The sequence below is a fragment of the Solanum pennellii genome, chromosome 9, assembly GCF_001406875.1.
Source record: "Solanum pennellii chromosome 9, SPENNV200".
Classification (NCBI taxonomy): domain Eukaryota; kingdom Viridiplantae; phylum Streptophyta; class Magnoliopsida; order Solanales; family Solanaceae; genus Solanum; species Solanum pennellii.
Window position 1 is genome coordinate 76,793,048 of NC_028645.1, and position 22,224 is coordinate 76,815,271.

The 22,224-nt window shown below is 32.9% G+C and overlaps 1 pseudogene; it reads right to left on the bottom strand.

Moving 5' to 3' along the window:
• Positions 1–12,704: 12,704 nt before the first annotated feature.
• Positions 12,705–15,878, bottom strand: LOC107030629 (annotated as a pseudogene).
• Between the last annotated feature and the right edge of the window lie 6,346 nt (positions 15,879–22,224).

A 22,224-nucleotide genomic window follows, 5' to 3' on the forward strand; every position in this document is an offset into this window, starting at 1 on the left:
TATATATATATATATATATATATATATTCAAACAAGAGAAAAAACATAAAATAAACAAATACAATCATAAAAATATATTTATCTGATTAACTAATTATATCAATATACATGTGGAGCTACTAAATTGAGAAGTATTAAATATAAGAATGACACAAAAAAAACTTATCAAATCAAAAATTCAATAACATGATTCTGAATTCTGAAAAATAATAATAAATATTGAATACGTAATTATTGACCTTTACAAATTATCAACGATATAAAGAAATAAAAAAAAAGGGAACTAAATTAATATTATGAGTTCATCAAATCCTTCTGAAATAGAAAGTAGCACAAAGTTTTTTACTTTTTCCTCTTATTCTAATTGATGAGTTCCATCCAACACTTACGTTTCTAACCATTGAAGAATGCTTCAAGCAATTTGGATGCGAGATCCAATTAAAGAACTCGACATTCTTGAACTTCAAGAATTAAAGGAAACCCTAAAAACCAAGATAAAGAAACTAAAGCTAGAATCGCGTTGTGATCACAAAAGAAACATCATGCCCCATTCCCTAATAGTTCCCTTGGATGTTCCTTGTGTGACAAGGAAAAATCCTTTGTTAGATTTTGATGATAGGTCAACTAGATCGCGTTAAGATCTAAATGACCTAGCATCAACTTCTAAGGATGCTATTGGGAATGAAACATGCTGCTTCGTTTGTGATAAACACTCTTTCAACTTCCTTTATCTGGTTTTTCAAAGGTTACTATCAATTCTTGAAATTGAAGAATGTTGAGTTCTTCTATTCACATTACTTGAAGCTTTCTTCAAAGTTAGGAACTCAAGTGTTGGATGGAGTATTCACTCTAGCTAGCCTAAAATATAATGTTGAATCTCAATATTAGAGGTATATTTATAGTGAAAAAAGTTAACAAATTGTTTTATGGTAATGAAGTCAAATGTCAAAAAAGGAAAAAAATATTAATTACTTTCATTTTCAGAATGATTTGAACAGATCTCATAATATTAATTGGGTTACCATCATTGTTTCTTTATATAGATCACATTCAATATTTTTTTCCTATTTAGAATTTTGTTTTTTAATTTATTTTTTTTTAAAAAAAATGTGTTTCATTGATGGAATGTCTTAGTAAGTTTATTTGTAAAATAATAAGTAATTTATGAGGTAAAAATATAATTTTTTAATAATTAATAAAAAGAATTTTTTATTTTTTTTTGAATAAGGAATATACACATAAATCCTAAAGTACGTAAATCAAATGTGTGTAATTTGCAAAATACGTGAGTGAAACATACTCTTTTTTAAAAAAGAAAACTAAGGAAATAAAAACTTCTATTATTAATTTTTAAACAAGGAATACAAACTATTTTTTTTTAAATTAGGAATAAAAAAACCTCTTCTGAACAAAGGAATACTTTATTAAAAAATAAGGATCACAAAATTGTGTAGTGAATTTTTTTTTGCGCAAATGAATAAATAAAATATATTTTTTATTTTTTAAATAAGAATCATTGAACATGTGTAGAACTGTCTACATGTGGATTTATGGAGTATGATAACTGATGACTAAAATGTTAATTTAATAATGACAAGCTCTATTTAATCGAGAACTAGGTTCACCTATAGAACCTAAAAAATTATGCATACGTTACTGATTATAACTATAAATCCTCAAGTACGTAAATCAAGGGTGACAACTATAATCTACTCACACACATATATAAAAGAAAATTTGCATGACAATACGAGTGTGGAGAATAAAATAGTGGCTTCCTTCAATGAGTGTTTAACTTGTAGAGTTGAAGGGCTAGAATTAGTCTCTTAGATTATAGAGTTGTAATTTGAAATCACTCATTGAAGTTAGTGTATTTTCCGTTGATTCTTCTCGTGGTCGTTTAGGTCTTTCACTTGTCAACTCACATTCAGTTTTATACGGATAAATGTGTTCAAAGAACTCTGCGTTATCTACTCAATTATCCTATTAACATGAATCTAGGGATTATCGGATTTGTAGATTTGTGAACCAAAAACCGACAGGTCTTACTGTTCACAGCATATCCAATAAATACACAATCTATCATTTTGGGTCCAAGTTTCACCCTTTTAGGTTCACCTCACTTTGAAATATTTCAAGTTGGGTTCCTTCCTTTCCACAATTCATGTGGAATTGATTGTGTTTTGCTACCGGGGAATCCTATTGAGTATCTTATTAGCCGTAAGGATGGCTTCCCCCAAAGGTTTCGCGGTAAACTTGAATTGATCGTTAAGGCATTCATCATTTCCTTTAATGTTCTGTTCTTCTGTGCCGCCAAACCATTTGATTGTGGTGTATAGGGTGCAGTAGTTTGATGAATAATACCATATTCCAAACATATCTCTGCAAAAGGAGATTCATATTCTCCATTCCTATCACTTCGAATCATTTTTATCTTTAGATTCAATGGGTTATCCACTTCATTTTTGTATTGCTTAAATGCATCAATTGCTTCATCTTTACTATTAAGCAAATATACATAACAAAATCAGTGCAATTGTCAATAAAAAGTTAAAAAATATTTTTTCCACCACGAGATGGTGTCGACTTCATATCATATATATCTGTGTTAATTAAGTCTAAAGGTTTAGAATTTCTTTCAACAGACTTATAAGAATATTTAACAAACTTACTTTCCACACAAGTTTTGCATTTTGATTTGTCACATTTAAAATCAAGCAATACTTCTAAAGTAACCAATTTTCGCAAGGCTTTGTAATTTTTATGTCCCAAACGAGTATGTCATAAATCATTTGACTCCAATAAGTAATCAGAAGAATTCTTATTAATATTATCAACAACCATTACATTCAGTTTGAAGAGACCCTCATTGAGGTAGCTCTTTCCTATGAACATCTCATTCTTACTCATTACAACTTTGTCACTAACTAGGACACACTTAAACTTGTTCCTAATTAACGATTAGTGCAGCAGAAACTAAATTCTTCCTAATAGTAGGGACATGCAGAACACTGTTCAAAGTCAACATCTTGTCGGATGTCATTTTCAAAATTACTTTTCCATTTCCTGCAATCCTTGTTGTTGTGTTTCCCATGAACACATCTTCATCGTACTCAGCAGGAGTGTATGTTGCAAAGGCTTCTTTCACAGAGCAAATATGTCGAGATTCACCTGAGTTGAGAAACCACTCATTGAGATTTCCAACTAAGTTACACGCCGAGATCATTGCACACAAGTCATCTGCATCTTCCATATCTTCCACAATGTTTGCTTGACTTTGTCTTTGCCTTTGTTTTTGTCCTTTCTTGGACCACAACAGTCAGAAGACCTATGACCAGCCTTACCACAGTTGTAACAGTTGCCTTTGAATTTCTTCTTGGCTTGTTCTGACTCCTGTTCGTTGGACTTCTTTCTCTTTTTGTCTTTAGCAGGAGCTTCTTCAACAATATTAACTACAATGATTGGTGAACTCTTACAAGACTTTTTTTCAGCCTTTTTGTTATCTTTCTCAATTTTGAGCAGAATCACAAAATCTTCAAGCTTCATTTCCTTACACTTGTGCTTTAGATAATTCTTGAAGTTGTTCCACGAATGAGGCAATTTTTTGATCATTGTAGCCACTTGAAAAGCTTCATTTTACTATCATATCTTCAGCAATCAGATCATGGTGAATAAGGTGAAGTTCTGCACTTGTGATCCAACCGTTTTACTATCTACCATTTTATAATATAAAAATTTTGCGACCACAAACTTTTTCAAGCATGCATCTTCTATCTTATATTTCTTCTAAAGTTCACCCCACAACTCTTTCGAAATTATCATTGCACTATAGACATTATATAAGTCATCCTCTAAAGTACTCAGAATGTAGCCCTTACATAGGAAGTTTGTTTATTTTCATGCTTCAATAATCATGAATTTTTGTCTTCTGGCATTTCAGCAGAAGGCACTGGAGTTTCTTCGCTGGTAATTTCTGCAGACCAAGAGAGATAAGCCAGAAAAATACTCGTTGTTGTCATCCTTTAACATTCATACCACAAAATTTACTCGGTTTCTCTGCTTGTGGTACAACAGTTCGGGTTGGTGCAGCAACAACCACTATAACATTGATGTTTTCCATTTCTAATAAAAAAAATCGATTACAATCTTAGTAAGCAATATCTCAAAATTGTAGACTTAAAGGAGTATAAAACCACGAAGGTTTTTGTCTCCACCAAATACACAAATTAAACTAAAATAATAATTTCCTTAAGATTGTTGTCAACCTGTGTTTGAAAAATAGAATTACTGATTCCAACAAATAAAATTTAGCTATGGTTGGAGTGAATACTCAACCCAATACTGAATGGAAACTTAGAATAGAAAAGATTAAGCCCACTGAATGCACAGTGTCCCCTTAAGGAAATTATTCTCTTCTAGTATCCGAGGTTTGATTTGGAATATGTCCTCCCAAGATTGAATGAACTCAGTCACCAGCGTATTGATACTCAAAACTCTGGTGTCGGCGAACCACTCAACATCAAAGTACATGAAGAAACTTTTGTGCAGAAGAAGAAGAAGAAATCAGAAAATTTCGTAAGGAAAAATTCTGAAGAATAAATGGTATTTATAGGCAAGAGAAACATGTTATGAAAGGTTGCAATCATTTTAGAATTCACATTACCATTAATGAAAGTTTGTAACTTTTCAAACGATCCTGGCTGTTCCTGAAAGTTGCAACCTTTTAGAACAGTCATTTCCAAAAGGTGGGAAACTTAAAGGAAAGATATTAAATAAAACGGATCGCGCGAATCCAAGTCGGGTCGGGTTAATCAACTAAAAAATTGAAACGTTTCGGTTAATCTCAACTAAATAATTGAAAATGTTTATGTTATCAACTAATTAATAAAGTTTTAGCCATTCAATTTGATTTAATTAATTAAATAAATAATTAACTAAATAATTAAAACAAGTTTTGTCGAAAAAATAATCTCTCGATCGATCATCTTCCAAAGTTGTAGCCGTAGTCGAGCGAGCGACGACGGCGCGAGGGGGGTCTCTCTTTCCAACCCTTTTAACAATTAATAGGAGTGTTTTTATATTTACAATCTCCTATTTTTCTTATCACCACCATGAGGGACAAATGTCTTTTCACTAAAGTATAAGAGGACTCTTCAATTTCCAAACTTTTCAAGTTCCTCTCTTTTCATCTTCCCTCTATTTTACATTAATTCTTGCTATATACCCAACATGTGTCTTGGAAATTACACCATTACTTTTCAATGGATAATACTATGGATGGTGCCCTCCATTTTCCATTAATTCTTGCTACATACCCAACAGATGTCTCAAAAATTATACCATTACTTTTCAAGGGATTATACTATAGATGGTGAAAAAATAGAATGATGTAATTTTTCCGAATTAGAATTCTTTGTTTGGATTCTTCTTTTTAAAAAATAATTTGTCATTCTTTGATAGAATAGAATAAGTTCATTTTTAAATAAGGAAGAAATTTCTTTTTTTTTTTAATTTTTAAATAAGAAATATGCATATATATTTTTAATTTTTAATATAAATCACTGAATCTAATTTGAGGTACGTATCTCATCGAGGTGATAAAATTTGATATGTGTAGCTCGCAAAGAATACAAGTGAAAACACACTCTTCTTTTAAATATAAGAAATAAAAAGTTTGGTTTATTTATTTATATATGTAGACAATGAATAGAAATTTTTTTAAAAGAGGGAATAAAAAAACCTTTTTCTGAATTTTTTAGCTAGGAATATTTTGCTAAAAAAAATAAGGATCATTAAACCCAAAAAAGACTACCTACTTACCATGTTAAACATTAATCAGAAAATTGCGTAGTTTGAAACATTACTTATACAAATAATAACCAAAAGGTGTTTTATAGTGATAAAATCATCGGATTATTTTATGGTAATTGCTAGTGAAAAAACTTACAAGATAATAAAATTGCAAGATTACAATTGAAAATAAAATGAAGAAAGTAATCTCTTCAGGCTGAGGCGCGGATATCTCGCTCTCTTTAAGGAGATTCAAGCCCACTGCAGCAAATGTTTTCACCGGTCCAGCAGTAGTCCTCTTTGACTTGTCCCCTCCAGGATACAACAGCCTTCACAAAGTATAACTCAACAACTCTGGACAAGAGTTGAGTTCAAAGCTCCACAAAAAAGAACACCTCCCTTCAACTAATAAGAACTCTCTTTTAGACTAACTCTTTCACTTTTTGTTTTCTCTTATGTTTTGTGTGACTCTAAAACCAAATGAAGACTACCACTATTTATACTACAAGAAGTCTTCCTAGCAATGAATAGGAAGATAATGGAGGTAGTAAATAGTGAAGATAATGGCCTTAGGAGTTTCATAGGTTACAATGGGAGTTACATAGGTTATAATGGGAGTTACATAGGTTACATAGGTTACAATAGGAGTTACATAGGTTACATAGGTTACAAAGAGTAATGGAGGAATTAAGAATGAAATACATTGATGGATAACCAATGCTAATGGATGATGTAGAAGTCATCCATTCCAATGTTCATTCTTATAACTCCAAAATAAAGCAATTTATTATGTTAAATATTAATATTAAAATGCTAATAACCTAACAACCCCCCACTCATTTTAATATTTAGATAAGAGAGTATATCAGCTGAAGGAAGACCTACTATGCATAATGAATGTGTGCTCTGCATTGAACCTCCAAGACTTATGATGTATGCACTTATCACACTCATTTGTTTTAAAACCATTTTCAATCATGCAGGAATCAAACTTTTCATGCCATTGCTTTGGTGCCTGTTTCAAGCCATATAGGGATTTAGTAAGTTTACATACTTTGCTTTCTTGGCCTGCTTCAACAAAACACTCGGGTTGGTCCATATAAATTTCTTCATTTAGGTCTCCATTTAGAAAAGCAGTTTTTACATCCATTTGATGAATTTGCAAATCAAAAATTGCAGCCATAGCAACTAAAAGTCTAATGGATGTAATTCTTGTTACCGGAGAAAAAGTATCAAAAAATTCTATGCCTTCTAGTTGTTTAAAACCTTTTGCAACTAGCCTAGCCTTGTATTTATCAATAGAACCATCCGGTTTCAACTTTTTCCTTAAGACCCATTTGCAACCAATTGTTTTACAACCCGGTGGTAAATCAACTAACTTCCAAGTTTTATTAGAAATTAGAGATTCCATTTCATCATTTACAGCCTCTTTCCAAAAAATAGAATCATGTGAAGATAATGCTTCTTTCAAAGTTAGAGGGTCATTTTCAACATTAAACACATAAAAATCAGGACCAAAATCTTTTTCTACTCTAGCTCTTTTACTTCTTCTTAACTCAAAATCAACAACTTCTTTATTTTTCAAAGTTGAAGTAGAAGAACTAGGTAGTGACAAAATATTTTGTTCAATCCTTTGACCCCCACTATTTTTAGTATCAAAAGGAAATTTATTTTCATGAAAAATAGCATCACCAGATTCTATTACAATATTATCTTCAAGATTAAAAAATCTATAGGCTGTACTATTTGAAGCATAACCAAGAAAAGCACAAGTAGTAACTTTCTTACCCAACTTTGTAATCTTGGGATCCATTAGCCTCACAAAGGCTAGACAACCCCAAACTCTTAGATATCCCAAACTTGGCTTGTAACCTTTCCACAATTCAAAAGGTGTCAATTTAGACTTTTTATGAGGCACACGATTCAACACATAACAAGCAGTTAAGATAGCTTCACCCCAAAAATTTAAAGGTGCATGTGACTCAATAAGCATGGCATTAGTCAATTCAACCAAAGTTCTATTTTTCCTTTCTGCTACTCCATTAGACGAAGGAGAGTAAGGAGGAGTAGTTTCATGAATTATTCCCAATGATCTAACAAAAGAATTAAACTCATTTGATTCATATTCACGGCCTCTATCACTTCTAATTCTTTTTATTTTTCTTCCAAACTGATTTTCAACCTCATTGAGATAAGTTTTGAAATTTTCAAAAGCATCACTTTTATTTTTCATCAAGTAAACATATGTAAACTTAGAAAAATCATCAATGAAAGTGATAAAATATCTATTACCTCCACGAGTTAGAATTCCACCAAGTTCACAAATATCAGTATGAACTAATTCTAACAAATCAGTTTTTCTTTCAACTTGAAAATGAGGCCTTTTAGTGATCTTGGCTTTACTACAAGCCTCACACTTTTCAAAATTCTTTTTAACCATTGGGATTAATCCTAAACTACTCATGATTCCAACATAACGATCATTAATATGACACAAACGAGCATGCCAAAAATTAGTAGAAGAAAGCATATAAACAGAAGTAGAAGTTTTATTCATTTCAACATTCAACTTAAACATCCCATCACATGCATACCCCTTCCCCACAAAAATACCTTTCTTCACTATTACATATTGATCAGATTCAATAATCTGTTTAAAGCCTGCTTTATTAAGAAGAAAACTAGACATCAAATTTTTTCTCATAGAAGGAGTATAAAGTACATCTTTCAATGTTAATATCCTTCCAGAAGTAAAACACAATTCAACATCTCCCTTTCCAAGCACTTGAGTAGTGTGAGCATCACCAAGCATGATGGTTTTGGGCTCCTCAAAATGAGTATATTTTTTAAACCAGTCTTTGTCATAACAGACATGACGGTTTGCACCAGAATCAGCCCACCATCCATCAACATTCTCAACCATGTTTATGTCGGTAATCACCGCCACAAAAGGTTCTTCGGTAACGTTTGCCTGAGGGTTAGGACCACGTTTCCGGAATCTGCAAAATCGAGCAATATGCCCACTCTTGCCACAAACAAAGCATGGTCCCTTTTCTTGAACTTGTTGATTTTGTGCTTGGTGATTTTCACCATTATTTTTCTTGGGAGGTCTACCATTATTTTTCTTGAATTTTTTCTTCTTAGGCTTTAAAGAAGTATTTTTGTGAGTTTCAGGAGTAGCATTATTCGAAGTAATTAAATTTACCTTCGATGTGATGTTGTTCTCTTCTGTTTGTAAAAGTGCATCTTGGCCTCTTGCTTCTTCTTCCATGCGGATTTTCATTATCAAGCTTTCAAGAGAGGTTTCCTTCTGTTTGTGGCGCATAGTTTTTTGAAATTCCTTCCAAGTAGGTGGAAGTTTATCCACTATGCGACAAACAATAAGGTTATCTCCAATTTTAACCTCTTCGGACCTAAGCTCTCCAACAATCATGATGAAGTCTTGAGCTTGATCTACCACTGATTTGTTGTCCACCATTTGGAAACGAAAAAATCTACTAGCTGCATATTTTTTCGCTCCAGCCTCTTCGGTATCATACTTACTCTGCAATGCCTTCCAAATTTTCTTTGCACTAGAGTAAGTTCTATCATAATAATCATAAAAATTATCAGATAGACAATTAAGAAGATAATACCGACACTTATAGGAATCACCATCGTACTTTTCTACTTTATCTAGATGAGAAATAGTTTCATCATCATTCGNTAGTAAATAGTGAAGATAATGGTCTTAGGAGTTTCATAGGTTACAATGGGAGTTACATAGGTTATAATGGGAGTTACATAGGTTACATAGGTTACAATAGGAGTTACACAGGTTACATAGGTTACAAAGAGTAATGGAGGAATTAAGAATGAAATACATTGATGGATAACCAATGCTAATGGATGATGTAGAAGTCATCCATTCCAATATTCATTCTTATAACTCCAAAATAAAGCAATTTAATATGTTAAATATTAATATTAAAATGTTAATAACCTAACAGTAATGAATTCAAATAACAAAAAAGGAAATAAAAAATTACTACTTACTTTCAAATAGGTTTGAACAGATCTCATAATATTAATTGGGTTACCTACATCACTATAACATATTCAATATTTTTCCTAATTAGATTTTTATTTTTGGATTATTTTTTTTAAAAAAAATATTGTGTGCCATTATTTGATAGAATATCTCTTAGCAAGTTCGTTTGTAAAAATGATCTTTAACTTATGAAGTAAAAAATATTTTTTTCTAAAAAATAAATTTCTATCTACTTTATATTGTTCAATAAGGAATACACATATATGTTTATCCCAATAAAAACTACCTACTTACCATGTAAAACATAAATAAAAAAATTGTGTGTAGTTTGAAAAATCCTAAATAAACTTTATTAAGAAAAAGAATAATACATAAAATAAAATTTTCTTTTTTAATATGTGGATTTAAAAAGTATGTTGACTATTGACTACAATGTTAATTTAATAATGACAATTATTTAATTATGACGATTATTTAATTGAGAATATGGTCCTGTATATAATAGGTATATGTGACGCATGCTATTTATATTTATGGTAAATAAACTAATTTAGTAAGCACAAAAGAAGAAAAGAATCGTTTACAAGTGTTCAATTTTCTAATCCTTCCGTTTTAAAAATGATGATAAAAAAAAAAAGTTTAGTAGTTAGTAACTACTCTTATTTCACATATGATAAAAAAAAAAAGTTTAGTAGTTAGTAACTACTCTTGAGAGCAAGATTAAATAATATAGATTAACGAAAAATTTAGTTCTCAAAAGAAAACGATCAAAAAGTTAAAACTTCTTAAGAAAATGTGGAATGGTACCTTAAAGGACTTGGACATTGAAATCAACCTTTTCGCCTAATTCAACCCGTTTGTTATTTCCGACTTTGTAATTTGAAATAATATTTTTAAAAAAATACCATCTCATCTTACTATATTAGTAGCTCAATTTTGAGTTCATTTCTAATCCACTTTGAGAAAATAATGTTTGATTCTACTTCATAATAGGGTTTAGATGGAAAAATATAGTACACGCGTATTATGCAGATCGACAAAGAGCTACACCTGCTAAAATATTACAATATATATGTTTTATGAAAAGAAAAGGTCATACAATTAAACTTGCTTTTCATACAAATTTGTTATGTTGTGTTCGTCCTTCTACAACTGTCCCTTCTAAATAAGAGGATATATATATATATAAAAGAAATCGTAAATTTGTTATAGGTTGGCCGCTTGTTAACATATTCGAAATCTTGGTTAAAGTTATTGAATTGCTATCAAACCCATACAATAAATTTTGTCTCCGCCCTTGCAAAAAAATGCTGAAAATTAATTGCAAGTCCTAATAGTTTGTGGACGAAAAACTCACATTTGTATATCCCATGATTATGCTAAATCAATCTTAAGAATCGAAGTAAATACTCTCTTGTCATATACGTTCCAAAAAAAAAAAACTAGATATATGTTATTTTTTTATTTGAATGAAAACTTCTATAATTATTTTTTTTATTATACATATACAATAAAAACCCAAAATGTGCTTTATAAGATATGTGTGTGGGGTTTATGTGGTTAAGTTTCTAAGCAATGAAGAATGTTTGAAGCAATGTTGATGGAAGATCCAACATTCTAAAAAACAAAGATTTGATTTCTTCAATTGGATCTTCTATTCTCATTGCTTGAAGCTTTCTTCAAAGGTTTGGAACTTCAGTATTGGGTTGAGTATTCACTCCAACCATAGCTAAACTTTAATTCGAGATTTTAAAAAAATATGATGTTGAATCTCAATATCAAGGGTGTATTTATAGCGATAAAATCATCGGATTATTCCATGGTAATGAATTCAAATAACAAAAAAGGGAAAAAAAATTACTACTTACTTTCAAATAGGTTTGAACAAATCTCATAATGTTAATTGGGTTACCTACATCACTATAACATATTCAATATTATTCCTAATTAGAATTTTATATTTGGATTATTTTTTTTATAAAAAAAAAGAAGAAGAAGAAGATATTGTGTGTCATTATTTGATATAATATCTCTTAGTAAGTTCATTTGTAAAATGATAGTAACTTATGATGTAAAAATATATTTTTTTCCTGAGAAATAAACTTCTATCTTTTTTTTAATTGTTCAATGAGGAATATACATATATGTTTATCCCAAGAAAAACTACCTACTTACCATGTTAAATATAAAAAAAAAATTGCTTAGTTTGAAAAATCCTAAATGAACTTTATTAAGAAAAGAAATAATACATAAAATAAAATTTTCTTTTTAATAGAAAAAAGATCACTGAATCTGAATAGGATGCTATGGAGTTACGAAGATGAAGAAAAAATTAACAACTTCCTTTAACAAACGTTTAATTTATTATTAGTTCTACGATGATGGCACGGAGTTTGTAACACAGTACATTAAAAATGATTATCAGCGACAATTAACATTTTTTGTATATGTCTCAAAAGCTTTTAGTAACATTGATTAATGACATTTAGCAAATGCCGATAAAGATTTTTGCACTGTTTATTTATATTAATATTTATTATCGCTAAAAGTTATTCTTATTATTGTTCAAACTTGGTGAGGTTTTTAAGGATTGTATACATAGTAAATCGTGATTTTTACTTCATGAAGTAAGAAGGTAATACAACTCTTGAAATCAGGTTATAGAAAATAGAAATCGTTAGTGCACATTCTTAAAAGATTCCTAATGTCTACATAGTCTAAATCATGCACCATACAGCAGCCAAACAAATAAGTATAAAAACTATTCTATATAATTATCAAAGGCATATTTTATATGCCAATATGTAGAAACTAAAATCGTTTTCAAGTAACCAACTGTAGGAATAGATTAGATTTCACATAAATAGCTACTTCAGGTATGAGATCAACGAAAGAAACATAATCAAATACCTTCAACAGAAGATGTCAATGTAACTAATCGTCTGCACGAATGTAAAAACGCTGTAACACCAGTTTAAACCAACACTAGTCAGCTGTAGGAATGTTAATGTAAATCTAAATGTTACGCGATAATAAATAGACTGCAGTAACTCAACCAGTCATCGGATCTATTGTGACCAAACTGGTGGTGTTAACAGGGTTACTTTTTCTCTGATTGATTCTTAGAAGCTTATAATATAATGATACGGTTAGTGCTGTTAGTATTCCCTCAGTCTAACCACAACAAACCGGAATTTCTTACTTATCGGAAACTAAAACTGCATCAGGAAACCCTGGAGAACCAGTACTGCTGTCAAAGACTGTTGTTGTGGTGCACCCATTTGCCTGGGTAGTTGCCTCACCACTGCTGCTGTTTGGAGCACTACCTTGTATGCCTATCACCAGTCTCGTTACCATCAGAATCAGTGGAAGGACCTTCATTTTCTGTGTAGATACTGCAACCATTCCCCTGATTATTGTTTTGAGAAGCATGACCCTGAGATGTACTAGTTGATGACAAAATAACACCACGAGTGGATGAAGCACCCAACGAACTAGAAGCGCCATAACTTGCATTTAAATTATAGAAATCACCATGCCCAAGATTCTGGCTGCTCCACTGGTTTCTTGTGGCACCAGGCAAGCTGTTACCATAAACAATGCTGGCCAAAGATGGATTCATATATACTCCAGCTGCCCCACCGTAGAAAGTATAAGGATCATAACCATAACCATAACCATAATTCAGAGCTCCATAGCTGTTATAGGGAGTGTAACCACAAAAAGCAGGCTGTGGAAACCTAATGGGATCAGAAGAACCATAACCCGGGTAACCTCCACCATAATTATTGCCTGCGGGATTTGCTTCTTTTGGCAGGGCACGTTTTACCTCCACTATCCTATTTTTCAGTTCATGAAAGGTTTTATGAAGAACTCTATCAACAGCATCTTCTGAGTAAAAGGTGATGAAACCAAATCCTCGCGGGCGACCAGTGTTTGGGTCAAACATAATTACTTTATCTGTCACATTACCATAATCTTGGAAGTACTGGCAAAACTCTTCTTCAGTAAGGGATGAAGGTAGCCCACCCACAAATATTTTTCTCGTTCTGTTGTTGAGATTGCGCATTACCAGTCTTGTATCTTCACTGGCATGAGGAAGTCGCGATCTCAAACTCTGCTGTTGTGCTCTTGGTAAAGCCCTCTTAGCTTCAACCTGAATGGAAAAACTTGAGTCTAAAGTGAAAATAGATAGACAAGTAAACAGGCATTTCATCAGCAAGAAATTCCAATGTGGTTTAGCTGAAGCCAAGCTACAACCTCACAGCCGCCAAGCGGGATTTTCATCAACTTTAAACACTGCTAAGAACTTTCAGAATATGTGACTCAAGCATATCCACTAGAATATCATGTCTTTGAATGATTTCGGGCTCAGATAAACATATCCGATAAAGAACAAGAAAATCTAACAGATTACTCCTTTCACTTTGCATAGAGTTGACAACGTAGGCGCAAGTGGGATGTCATCATGTAAACAAATAACAAAAAGTCATCTAATCAGTGCTCCCCAAAAGAGTGAACATCACATCATCAGAAGTTGGGTCCTTTCTTTGAATGAATATTTTACAAAAAATGGGAAGTACAAAAAACAGAATCCTTCATTATCTAAGGAAATTTGTCTTCACTGCCCTGCAAAAGCAAAACTAAACAAATAATACCCTACCCTTACCCTTGCCTTCATAAATATGATGGTTTTCACAAAAGCATTGCACAGCTTTTAATCAAACAACCTAAAAGATAAGTTACAAGTGAAAGGAGTGCACATCATTAATCATACCCACCATTTGAGAAAACTAACTGAAAAATTGGTTCAAATTTAGAGACAATGTGGTATAATACACACGTTATATAAACACTTGGAGACGAAATTGAAGTCACAGCAAACGCCTAGACACAACACATCCTGATGCAACTAATGACAAAATTCCAAACTGCCTTACGGGAAAACCTTAACTTTGAAAGCATTCAAACATAAATCAGTTGAAAAAAAAACTCACTTGAGATCAATTTTAAAAGGCATAATACATAAATGTGTTCTTTAACTTGGTTTCAACGAACATCTATTCCCTCTAAGTTCGAGTCTCCACAAGCAAGCACTTAAACTTATATAAACATATTCATCCTACATTTTAATTTTGCGTCATACGTGGCGTCCCACGGGTAGCATGTCAGGTAGGACACGTGCATTTATTTTTCAATTTTATAGAAGTTTAAGCGTGCACATTCAAAATTGAAGGGCTAAAGCCAAGATAAAGGGCGAATTTATGTATTATGTCATCTTAAAAAGTAAAAAATGGTAGGACTGAGAGTGTGTTTGGATTGGCTTTTTAAAAGTAGTATATAAGCTTAAGCAAAAAGTCATTTTTTTTAATGTCTTTTTCAAACACCACAAAAAAAAAACACTTCCAATAAGTATCCAAACAAGATTGATGAAATAAACCAACACCCACATGAAATTAGCAATAGACAGATTGAAGACGACAAATTTTGTGGCTAAACATCAAAATTCATATGGATGATCATGAAATTGGTAATGTTACTTACCGGACGGCCATCAATAGTGTGCTTCTCCTGAAGAATGGCATCAATAACAGAAGGATCGGAGAAGACAACAAACGCAAATCCTCTCGATAAGCCAGTAACCCTGTCACGCATGATTATGGCATGGGTAACTTGTCCATAATGGGTAAAATAGTCTCTTAGCTTATCTTCCTTAATATCCCATCCTAATCCACCAACAAATAGCTTTCCTTCATCGGAATCCATCTTCTTCAAATTCTGAAAAACAACAACAACAACAAAAAGAAGAAGAAAAAAATCTGTCTTCTGCTGTGTAATGTTACAGTTTACGTATGTATTTTCTGTGGGTAAACAAAGCTTTTGTGGAATTCATGGCTAGGGTTTGGGAAAATGAAGATCAAAAAAATCAAATTGAACAATTCTTTTCCAGATTTAGGGCAGATTTGGGAATCACACTTCAAAATCGTATTCTAACTGAAACTGCAATACTTTTTTGTGTGTTAAATGGTTAAATAAATACATTACTAACCTAACTAATTCTATTTTATTTTATTTTTCTTTTACGAATATATTTGTTTCTTTTTTTATAGTATGGTGTCACATGTTAACGACACGTTAGATACTGATTTATGATACGTTTTAATTGAGCATTTGAACATGTGAAAAGTGTTTCAATTAGACATATAAATTTATGTATGTGTTTGTTAGGTAGCTGAGTTAACTATACATAGATATTTTATCTCTTTAATCATATGATATGGTCTTAGAAAGTCCTAAAAATTTGTGAGTATTTCCTAATTGAAGTTAATATATATATAATTAAAGAAGAGGAAGGCTCTTTCTTTCGTATTTCATTTGTCATCAAGCTTATTGCTAGTCTATCGACTAGAGTCAAGCTTTGACTGTTATTAGATTTAATGTGGTTAATTCAAGATGGTTGTTACAAGAAATATAATCAGGCTTTTTATAGTTTGATTAATTATGATTCGTAGTTATATGTTAGATTGAGAAAATAGGCTAGCGAGATTAGGAGAGGAAGAAAAGAAGTGAGCAAAATGTAAAGTGAGATATAATTGATTAGTATATCCAATCGATAATTGTATTACAAATAAAATTGATACAAATTAAATTATTTGTATAAACATCTAGCTATTGGAAGGAGGACGAACAACGAGATTGGGAGAGAAAAAAAAAGGCGAGCGAGATTTGAAAGAGAGATTAGAGAGAGACTCAAGTGACTTGTATATCTCATCGATAATTGACTATATGTCCGATAATAGTTTCACAAATACAATTAATTTTTATTGATGGATACAATTATATCAAAGACTATATTCGATTCACATTGCAAATCAACTGCATCAGGTATATCAACAAATATAATTTGTATCAAAAAATATAATTGTATCATTGTTGTGCTTCGTAACAAATCGTATTTGCATTCATGTGTTGCCTTGTGTATTATATATTGTGTTACCATGTATGTTTGTGTGACCATTTGTTTTTATAAGTGATTATTAATTGATTTTTTTCCATTTGTATTATTGATTGTTACTGCTATGTTGATATTTTGATGAGTTAACAACTTCGAGATGATGAAACTCCAGTTACCCCAAGAATTCTTGTTGATAGGGAGAACTGGTGAATATGTTTGTCATCATCAAAAAGAGGGAAATTGTTATTTGTAGTTTTGATGATTTGACATACTCAGAGATCTTATGAAGGAACCTGGTTCTTGGCTCAATATACTTTTTGGCTGCCAACTGGAGAAAGTACAAAAAGTTGGTGCACAGTCTCCAACAGTGGCAGAAGTGGCAGACGCGCCAGAATCCTCAGCCAATGGGATTGTTTTACGTTTTGTGACCTTTCTACATAAACAAAACATCCCCATATTCACAATTAGTTTTTGCAACTTGGAAAAGCACATTCAAGAACTCTTGCAAAGGCCTAGAAAATCAAGGAGAAGAAATATTCAACAACAACAAAAGCTCAAGTGAACATTGTGTAGTTGTTTGGAAATACTTTCTTTCGATCTTACATTGTGAACTGATCCTAAAACTATAAAGGAATCAGTGTGGTTTGATCTGAAATTCTAAGTTAGTTGAACTAATTTAGTGGGCAACCTTTGTGTTGCTTAGAAAATTCTAAATCATTAGTAGGTTAGTGGTTTAGTGGGCAGTCTGTGAGATTGATTAGAAAATTCTAAGTTGTCTAGAGTGATAGCTTAGTGGGTAGAGTAACATCTACTTAGGCTCATCAAGCAATAGAGTTATTGCTTGTTGGTGAGATTAAAAACTTTTTCTCACATTTTGTGTAACCGATTTCCTTTTGCTTGTAAAGATTAGTGAAACAGTTGTGAAAATCCTACGAGACAGGTCGTGGTTTTACTCCCTTGAGCAAGGAGGTTTCCACGTAAAACTCCTCCGTTGTTAAACTGCATTTACTTTCTGCTATATCCTTATTTGTGTGTCAAGGGACCTGGTCCATTGACTGATAGTACACGCACAGATTCTAACAAGTGGTACCAGAGCGGGTACTCTCTATCTGGTTAATACCAAGAGAGTGATTCTTGTTCTAGAATGGCTGCTGCACTCAATTTGGAAGAGGGTCAGTCTTCGATTCGACCTCCTCGTTTCAATGGCCACTTCTATAGCTGGTGAAAAGTTAGAATGCACGACTTTCTTATGGCTGAAGACACTGAACTATGGGACATTGTCTTGGGTGGACCCTTCATTCCCATGATGGAAGAGAAAGATGGTGAAATCACTAGGCTTGTTCCAAAGCCTAGACGCAAATATGATGAAGCTGATAGGAAGAAGATTGAAAAGGGATACAAAGCAAAGAAACTTTTTGTCTGTGGTATAGGACCTGATGAGTTTAATCGTGTCTCAGCTTGTGAATCTGCAAAGAAGATCTGGGATTGCTTAAAAATAGCCCATGAAGGAACTGAACAAGTAAAAGAGTCAAAGATTGATATGCTTACCTCTCAGTATGAAATTTCAAAATGAGAGAAGGTGAAACTATTCATGAGATGTTCACAAAATTGTCAACAATCACAAATGAGTTGAGAAGTCTTGGAGAACCTATCAGTATGAGCAAGCAGGTCAGGAAAGTGCTTCGAATTCTTCCCAAGTCTTGGAAAAGTAAGGTAGATGCCATCACTGAAGCTAAGGATTTGAAAGTGTTAACAATGGATGCTCTCATTGGAAATCTAAAGAACCATGAGATGAACCGAAGTTATGATCAGTCAAAGAAGGAAGTCAAGAAAGATAAGTCCTTGATGCTAAAATACAGATCTGAAGAGGACTCCAATGATGATGATGATATGGCCTATCTTATCAAGAGGTTTCAAAAGATTGTGAGGAAAAACAAAGGTTTTAGAAAGGGAGCAAATGTTCCACGAACTGCCACTCAAAATGATACATGTCACAAGTGTTGAAAGGCTGGACATTTTATAAGAGAGTGTCCCTTACTCAAAGCTGAAAACAAAGAATATCAAAGACCAAGAGGTGATAAAGAAAAGCGCAGAGACATGGTACTTGATAAAAATGATCGGAAAGTTGCTACTGGCTAAGTGGTAAAGAAAGCCCTTGCTGCATGGGGTGATTCTTCGAGTGATTCAGAAGACCCTGATGAACCAAATGATGTGTCAATGGTGGTGGTTCATAAGGATGAAACCAATTCAATGAGATGTTTGCTTTCATGGCTCATTCAGAGAATGAAGATGAGGATAAGGTAACTCTTCTTGATTTGAAACATGATCTGAATATCTATTCTCTTAAAAAATTGAGAACATTAGCAAATGTTATGATTGATTCAGTGATTGAGTTAACTTCTGAAAGAGATACCATGAATGTTGAGTTTGAAAGTTTAAATGAAAACAGAGATAAAATGGGTGAGAAAATGTTGAAAATTGAAGGCAAAATGATTGTTCTAGAATCTAAAAAACTAGAACTCAAAAACCAATTGTATCTGATGACGAAGAAGTCTGAAAAACTGAAAGGAAAGTCTACTAGTTTACATGTTAAGCTGGAGGAAAAACTGAAAAACACTGAGACTAACCTTGTCTTAGCCTTGGAAAAGAACAAAAGCTTAGAGAGAGATATTGTTAAACTTAAGGATGACCTTGCAAATTCTCTTAAATGGACAAAATCTTTTAAGCTGCTTTCAAATGTGACAAATCAAAGCAACTACAACAAAAGGGGTTTAGGAAGCTTGAATATTACTCCTCTTTCAATCCTCACAGCAAATATGTTTTTATGTCAGATAATTTGTTGTGTCTTCACTGTGGTAGAAATGAACATTTAAAAAAGGAATGTACACCCTGGAGAGAGTCACATGAAAGATTCTCAAATTATACAGAAAAGAAAAGGATTTCAAAAGGGGACTTGGTCCTGTCCAAAAGCCCTTGATCAAAAAGAGTCTAAAATTACCTTACTGGGCAAGAAACACTTTGATTACTCCTTTATCTGCCTTTTGGGAACTCAAATTGAAATGGGTTCCCAATTCTAATAAGTGATTCTTGCTGCAGGTGAGTGAGAGGAGGAACAGTCAATGTCGGTAAATGGATAGTGGATGCTCCAAACATATGACTGGGTATACAAAAAACTTCCTCTTGCTCAAGGCACTTCAAGGTGGAGGTGTCTCTTTTGGTGATGGAAAGAAGGGATATATTTTAGGTGTTGGTAAAGTGGGAAAATCTCTTGAAGAATCCATTGACAATGTGTACCATGTCAGTGGGCTGAAGTACAGTCTTTTGAGTGTTTCTCAAATTTGTGACAAAGGGAATGAAGTAATGTTTACATCTGAGGAGTGTACTGTAGTCAATCTCACTACAAAGAAAGTGATTCTCACAGCTCAAAGATGTAAAAACATATGTGTGGCAAACTTAGAAACATCTCATGGAGATGATCTGATATGTCTAAGTGCTCAAAATAAAAATGTTGATCTGTGGCATCGGAGACTAGGTCATGTGAGCTCATCTCTATTGAATAAGCTGATATCTAAGCACCTGGTACTAGGTCTGCCAAAGCTGAAATTTTGTGAAAGTAAAATCTGTGAAGCATGTGTCGAAGGAAACATGCAAGTAACTCAGGTGGTGTAACTCAGGTGCAGGTACCAGTGTAACTCAAGGACCTTGTAAAGGTACTTGGTCCATAGTGTAGGAAACTAAGGAGTGTGTCTACTCGACAGGGGGAAGAAATGCAGGCATTGGTGTATGGTTTGACATCATCAAAAAGGGGAAAATGTTATTTGGAGTTTTGATGATTTGACAAACTGAAAGACCTTGTGAAGAGACCTGATTCATTGTGCAAATATACATGCAACTGCCAGGTGTTTTTCGACAGAGGGAAGAAAACATGGAAGAATATGTAGGCACTGGTGTACAAAATGGTGTTAAGGTAAGGTATGAGATAAATGGTGTTATCACTGCTGGAAGAAGACATGGGTCATACCGAAAGGAGGAATCAATGCTAGCTACCTGAAGAGGACCTGGTCCTGCCGACAGGGGGAAGAAGTTGAACAAGTTTGTCATCATCAAAAAGGGGGAAAATACTATGTTCATATTTTAATGAGTTGACAACTTCGAGATGATAGAACTCCAGTTACCCCAAGGGGGAACTGGTGAATATGTTTGTCATCATCAAAAGGGGGAAAATGTTATTTGTAGTTTTGATGATTTGACATACTCAGGGATCTTATGAAGGAACCTGGTTCTTGGCTCAATATACTTTTTGGCTGCCAGCTGGAGAAAGTACAAAAAGTTGGTGCACAATCTCCAACAGTGGCAGAAGTGGCAGACGCGCCAGAATCCTCAGCCAATGGGATTGTTTTACGTTTTGTGACCTTTCTACATAAACAAAACATCCTCATATTCACAATTAGTTTTTGCAACTTGAAAAAGCACATTCAAGAACTCTTGCAAAGGCCTAGAAAATCAAGGAGAAGAAATATTCAACAACAACAGAAGCTAAAGTGAACATTGTGTAGTTGTTTGGAAATACTTTCTTTCGATCTTACATTGTAAACTGATCCTAAAACTATAAAGGAATCAGTGTGGTTTGATCTGAAATTCTAAGTTAGTTGGTTGAACTAATTTAGTGGGAAACCTTTGTGTTGCTTAAAAAATTCTAAATCATTAGTAGGTTAGTGGTTTAGTGGGCAGTCTGTGAGATTGATTAGAAAATTCTAAGTTGTCTAGAGTGATAGCTTAGTGGGTAGAGTAACATCTACTTAGGCTCATCAAGCAATAGAGTTATTGCTTGTTCGTGAGATTAAAAACTTTTTCTCACATTTTGTGTAACCGATTTCCTTTTGCTTGTGAAGATTAGTTAAACGGTTGTGAAAATTCTGTGAGACAGGTCGTGGCTTTACTCCCTTGAGCAAGGAGGTTTCCACGTAAAACTCCTATGTTGTTAAACTGGACTTACTTTTTGCTATATCCTTATTTGTGTGTCAAAGGACCTGGTACATTGACTGATAGTGGACGCGAGATTCTAACAGTTATCAATTGTATTGTATCATAGAGAGAGAGGTGGGTCAGAGTGACTAGCGAAAGTCCAGAGAGAGGAGAGAGACATTTGCCATAAAATTTTAGTTATAGCTATAAATCGTAATTCTTTTAAATTATAGTTATACATAATAAATATATATCACATTATACCTTGCTGTATAGCTTTTTCTTAATTTAATATTTAATATTTTCTTAATTTAAGATTTAATAGGCTCTTGAGAATTTGTGCAAAAAATTCTCAAAACATAAATTAAAAGTGTTCAATTGCAATACTTTATCGTACGTACATATGTTCAATTAGAACAGACAATATATAGTTAAAGTATCAAAATGAAATTTGGAGAAATGGTCAAAAGCCCCCCCCCCCCCC